This window comes from Mus musculus, chromosome 19 (genome assembly GCF_000001635.26).
Source record: "Mus musculus strain C57BL/6J chromosome 19, GRCm38.p6 C57BL/6J".
Classification (NCBI taxonomy): Eukaryota; Metazoa; Chordata; class Mammalia; order Rodentia; family Muridae; genus Mus; species Mus musculus.
In genome coordinates, this window is record NC_000085.6 from 21,932,193 (window position 1) to 21,938,905 (window position 6,713).

Genomic DNA, 6,713 nt, shown 5'->3' on the forward strand with positions numbered 1-6,713 from the left:
CTTTGGGTTGGAAGTCGATTTTATCCGATATTAGAATGGCTACTCCAGCCTGTTTCTTCAGACCATTTGCTTGGAAAATTGTTTTCCAGCCTTTCACTCTGAGGTAGTGTCTGTCTTTTTCCCTGAGATGGGTTTCCTGTAAGCAGCAGAATGTTGGGTCCTGTTTGTTTAGCCAGTCTGTTAGTCTATGTCTTTTTATTGGGGAATTGAGTCCATTGATATTAAGAGATATTAAGGAAAGGTAATTGTTGCTTCCTGTTATTTTTGTTGTTAAAGTTGGCATTCTGTTCTTGTGGCTGTCTTCTTTTAGGTTTGTTGAGGGATTATCTTCTTGTTTTTTCTAGGGTGTGGTTCCCGTCCTTGTATTGGTTTTTTTCTGTTATTATCCTTTGAAGGGCTGGATTCGTGGAGAGGTAATGGGTGAATTTAGTTTTGTCGTGGAATACTTTGGTTTCTCCATCTATGGTAATTGAAAGTTTGGCTGGGTATAGTAGCCTGGGCTGGCATTTGTGTTCTCTTAGTGTCTGTATAACATCTGTCCAGGCTCTTCTGGCTTTCATAGTCTCTGGTGAAAAATCTGGTGTAATTCTGATAGGCTTGCCTTTATATGTTACTTGACCTTTTTCCCTTACTGCTTTTAGTATTCTATCTTTATTTAGTGCATTTGATGTTCTGATTATTATGTGTCGGGAGGAATTTCTTTTCTGGTCCAGTCTATTTGGAGTTCTGTAGGCTTCTTGTATGTTCGTGGGCATCTCTTTCTTTATATTTGGGAAGTTTTCTTCAATAATTTTGTTGAAGATGTTTGCTGGTCCTTTGAGTTGAAAATCTTCATTCTCATCCACTCCTATTATCCGTAGGTTTGGTCTTCTCATTGTGTCCTGGATTTCCTGGATGTTTTGAGTTAGGATCTTTTTGCATTTTCCATTTTCTTTGATTGTTGTGCCGATGTTCTCTATGGAGTCTTCTGCACCTGAGATTCCCTCTTCCATCTCTTGTATTGTGTTGCTGATGCTGGCATCTATGGTTCCAGATTTCTTTCCTAGGGTTTCTATCTCCAGCGTTGCCTCACTTTGGGTTTTCTTTATTGTGTCTACTTCCCTTTTTAGGTCTAGTATGGTTTTGTTCATTTCCATCACCTGTTTGGATGTGTTTTCCTGTTTTTCTATAAGGACTTCTACCTGTTTGGTTGTGTTTTCCTGTTTTTCTTTAAGGACTTGTAACTCTTTAGCAGTGTTTTCCTGTTTTTCTTTAAGGACTTGTAACTCTTTAGCAGTGTTCTCCTGTATTTCTTTAAGTGAGTTATTGAATTCCTTCTTTATGTCCTCTACCATCATCATGAGATATGCTTTTAAATCCAGGTCTACCTTTTCAGGTGTGTTAGGGTGTCCTGGACTGGGCGAAGTGGGCGTTTTGGGTTCTGATGATGGTGAGTGGTCCTGGTTTCTGTTAGTGGGATTCTTACGTTTACCTTTTGCTATCTGGCAATCTCTGGAGTTAGTTGTTATAGTTGTCTTTGTTAAGTGATTGTTCCTCTGTTGATTTTGTTACCCTCAATCAGCAGGCGTGGGAGACAAGCTCTCTCCTCTGAGTTTCAGTGGTCAGAGCAGTCTCTGCAGGCAAGCTCTCCTCTTTCAGGGAAGGTGTACAGTTATCTGGTGTTTGGACCTCCTCCTGGCTGAAGGTGAAGGCCCAAAACAGGATCTTTCCCAGAAGCTGTGTTGCTTTGGCCAGGAAGGTGGCCGGTTGTCTGGAGTCGAAGATGGCGCTGCCTCAGAAGCTCTGTGGCTCTCGCCAGGAAGGTGGCCAGCCGTCTGGAGCCGAAGATGGCGCCGCCTCAGAAGCTCTGTGGCTCTTGCCAGGAAGGTGGCCGGTTGTCTGGAGCCGAAGATGGCGCCACCCCAGAAGCTCTGCGACTCTCGCCCGTCCCAGAAATGGCTGGCCTCTGTATTCCACACGGTCACCCGTGCAGCCTGCCCTCCGCGGAGTCCCGGAGCCAAGAAGGCTCCCGCCGGCGCCTGTGACACAAACCTCTCAGGCCGGGCAGACCCCCGTGCTCTCACCAGGAAGGTGGCCAGCTGTCTGGAGCTGAAGATGGCGCCGCCCCAGAGGCTCTGCGACTCTCGCCCGTACCAGAAACGGCTGGCCTCTGTATTCCACACGGTCACCCGTGCAGCCTGCCCTCCGCGGAGTCCCGGAGCCAAGAAGGCTCCCGCCGGCGCCTGTGACACAAACCTCTCAGGCCGGGCAGACTCCCGTGCTCTCACCAGGAAGGTGGCCAGCTGTCTGGAGCTGAAGATGGCGCCGCCCCCTGTATTTTTAATGTACTAAATTATAGCTACTAGTATGACTGGATTCTGGTATGACTGTATAATGAGTCTCATGAGTCTTTCTAGTAAGATACCCCACCTGGGGTGGTTTAATGAATTCCTGATGTGGCTTGAATATGGTTTGTCATTTCAGAGACTCATACTGGGATTCAGTGGCCATTTCAAGGTGTTACAAGGGCAGAAACATAATCTCAATAGAGTGTTTGGAAGTAGGGACTTGAGAGGTGATTAGGCTTAAGTAAGACCATCAATATGGAGCCCCAGTGTGAATTGTTGGTGGCTTTGTTAGAACTGGAAGAGGGAAAAAAAGACAGACTTCTATCCCTAAAGTCCTTTCATTTCCCCATGTGTTATCCTATGATGCCTAGGAATCTTCCAGCAAGACAGTCATCACAAGATGTTGCCTCCTGACCTCAGACCCATCTGTGAGCTAGGATAAACTCCATTTCTTCAAAACTTACCTGGTGTGTGGCAACAGAAAATGGACTAATGTGATCCCCAACGCATGTAAGTACACACCAGTGCAATCATCTAACAGATCTAATAGAGAACATTGCTATGATTCTAGAAAGTTCCCTTATGTCCCAGGAAAATTTCTTAGTTCCACAAAAGGTTAACCAGCATTCTGAATTGTGTTACCATAGATAGGTTTTTTTTTTGAAGTTTGCTTTATTTTTGATGTTTGCTTTAGTTTCTGATATGGAGACAGGGTCTTAATATGTGGCCCAGGCTGGACTCAAATACATCCTTACATGTCTGTCTTCTGTCTGAGTGTTGGGTTCATAAGAACTCACTACCGTACCTGGATAAAATTCTGTTAAAATAATCTAGTGTCAGGGCTCAAATGCATGGTCTCATGTCTGCTAACAAGTATTTTACCATTCAACCACATTGCTAGTCCATAGGTTGTCAGCCCCACCCTGCCCCATTTAAAATTTTTAGAACAATAGGGTCATATAGCTATGAGTGCAGGTCTGATTTTTTTCTCTCTCTCCATATACTTTCCAAGATTATTCCATAATATAGTATATCAGAAATTGGAAAGTGTACCAAAATTCCCGTTTTCTTCTTTGTATGGACATTTATGCTGTTCCTAGTTTTTATTTATTTATTTATTGAGTGTATAGATATCTCTTCTGGGAAGTGGTTTGTGTTAGATTTTGAAAACATTTTAAAAAAGATTTCAAGTTTTGGCTTTAGTTTATCTCATACCTAAGGTTTTTTTTTTTTTTTCCCTAAATCTGACTTATCTTTTTTTCCCATACACTTTACTGTGTAGACTTTTCATTAACTTATTTTAAAATATCAAGTTAGGAGTGGAGTGACGGCCCAGTACTTGCTGCGCAGTCTCAGTGATATGAGATCAATTCCCAGATTCCGTGGTTAGGGAAGAATTGGCTCTTGAATGTCCCCTGAGTTTCACATGTGCTCACGGCATGCATGTGTCCATGCCCAACACAGTAATAATGGAGTTATTATGGTTTATGTACTTGAGGCCACTACTCTGGGCTGGTTCTCATTACTTATGGGCATTTCCTATGCCTTATTTATTTTCTTACAAACACATTATCTAGAATTCAACCTTGATCCACTTCTGACACTCACTTTTAGACGAAGTTCTTTTTCCTTAATTTTTGGAAGCAGAGGTAGGTTAAGACACAGTTTCTGTATGTCTGTCTGCGGAGTTCTTTTTGTTGTTTATTGTTTTTAAATACAGTCACAGCTGTGCACACTCCAGAGCTAATTGGGAGACTGGGGTTGGATGTGCCATCTTCAAAGTATCCATCAGACTTTTGTCAGTGTTTGCTCCTTTAAAATAATTGTCACATACTGTAGAACAAAGAAATAATGGTTGGATTTACTACTGGTTATATAGAAAATATATGGTGGAGGGTGGGAAGATCTTACTGAAACAGAGAATATCATTTAAAAGTTAGTATTGAGAATATCATTTAAAAGTTAAATGGTTAACTTTAGGAGCTGGAGAGGCAGCTCAGTGATTAATAGCACTGGTTGCTCTTCCAGAGGACCTGGGTTCAATTCCTAGCACCCTCATGGCCCCTCACAACTGTTTATAATTTCAGCTGCAGGGGGTCTGATGTTTTCTTCTGTTCTCGGTGGGCACTGCATGCATGTGCTACAAAGACACACCCAGGCAAAACACCCATACACAGAACATAATAAAATAAAAAGATTTTTAAAGGCTAATATTAAATCTAAACTTTCTAGAAGTCAAGATTTTTAAATGTAGTAAGTTAGGTCTTACCTTTCATTTTTCTGTTAAAAGAGTAAGTAATTTACATGTGAGAAATAAATATTTTTGTGCTATTAAATTCCAAATCAAAGTGAAAAAAATAAATACAATCACTCATTTTGAAGACTGGCTTTTCTTAGTTCATCTGGACCTATCATTTTTGATGACCAGTTCCAACTCTATTTCTAGATGATTCTCTGTAGCATATGGGAGTTGCTGTCACCACAGCCTTGGCTTTCTTCTTTTAAAGTCTTTTTTTATTCAAATAAAGTCTCAGATACTTAATATTACATTAAAAGTCACCATTATTCCTGATTTTTCTAAACTCCAATTTCCTCTTTATATTTCTTATTTTAGCTGAAAGTTACAATATGATTATATATATATATTTTTTTTTCTTTTTTTCTTTTTGGTTTTTCGAGACAGGGTTTCTCTGTGTAGCCCTGGCTGTTCTGGAACTGACTTTGTAGAACAGGCTGGCCTCGAACTTAGAAATCTGCCTGCCGAGAGCCAGAGTTTGCGGTTCGCAGAGCAGCAGCCTGCTGACTTTGCAGTGGTTCTCCTCCCTCAGCGCGCCGCAGAGCCTCCTCTTTTCTGGACAAGATGGCAACCCTTAAGGAGAAGCTCATTGCATCAGTTGCAGAAGATGAGGCTGCCGTCCCGAACAACAAGATCACTGTAGTGGGCGTTGGACAAGTGGGTATGGCGTGTGCCATCAGCATTCTGGGAAAGTCTCTGGCTGATGAACTTGCTCTGGTGGATGTGTTGGAAGACAAGCTCAAAGAAGAGATGATGGACCTGCAGCACGGGAGCTTGTTCCTCCAGACTCCGAAAATTGTGGCCGATAAAGATTACTCTGTGACAGCCAACTCTAAGATTGTGGTGGTGTCCGCAGGAGTGCGCCAGCAGGAGGGGGAGAGTCGGCTCAACCTGGTGCAGAGAAATGTCAATGTGTTCAAGTTCATCATTCCTCAGATCGTCAAATACAGCCCTGACTGCACCATCATCGTGGTTTCCAACCCAGTGGATATTCTGACTTATGTCACCTGGAAACTGAGAGGGCTACCTAAGCACCGTGTGATTGGAAGCGGATGCAATCTGGATTCTGCTCGATTCCGCTACCTCATGGCAGAGAAGCTTGGCATTCATCCCAGCAGCTGCCATGGATGGATCCTGGGCGAGCATGGAGACTCCAGTGTGGCTGTGTGGAGCGGGGTGAATGTGGCAGGAGTCTCCCTCCAGGAACTGAATCCAGAAATGGGGACAGACAATGACAGTGAGAACTGGAAGGAGGTGCATAAGATGGTGGTGGTCAGTGCCTATGAAGTCATCAAGCTCAAAGGCTACACCAACTGGGCCATCGGCCTGAGCGTGGCTGACCTCATCGAGTCCATGCTGAAAAACCTCTCCCGGATTCACCCCGTGTCTACCATGGTGAAGGGAATGTACGGCATTGAGAACGAAGTCTTCCTCAGTCTCCCATGTATCCTCAACGCTCGGGGGCTGACCAGCGTCATCAATCAGAAGCTGAAGGACGATGAGGTTGCTCAGCTCAGGAAGAGTGCGGACACCCTGTGGGACATCCAGAAAGACCTCAAAGACCTGTGACTGCCAGTCTCTAGGCTGTAGAACACAAACCTCCAATGTGACCGTGAACCTTTAGTCTTCAACCTTGTATGTAGGTCACAGTTTGCTTCTTCCCTGACATGTGATATGAGCTCACAGATCAAAGCCGAGGCTTGTTTGATGTTTGCACTAGGAGCTCCTGATCAAATAAAGTTAGCAATTGCAAAAAAAAAAAAAAAAAAAAAAAAAAAGAAACCTGCCTGCCTCTGCCTCCTGAGTGCTGGGATTAAAGGCGTGTGCCACCATGCGTGGCTTGATAATATATTTTAAGTTACCAGAATCCCAGTTTTAGGATCACTGGTTTTATAAAGATCATTATAAAAACTTTTTTTTTTTTTATACATCTGTATGTGCCGTTTACCCATTTCAAACCTCCCATTAACATTACAGAGTCACAAAACGAATTGGGTATGGAAGAAATTTTGATTCCAAGAAAAAAATTATTTTTAAAAGAATACATTTTATTTATTCTTTGGCAATTTTATATGTGAGTACAATGTCTT

At 42.8% G+C, this 6,713-nt stretch overlaps 1 pseudogene; it reads left to right on the plus strand.

Annotated features, from left to right (window-relative positions):
* On the plus strand, window positions 5,091-6,375 carry Ldhb-ps (lactate dehydrogenase B, pseudogene; annotated as a pseudogene).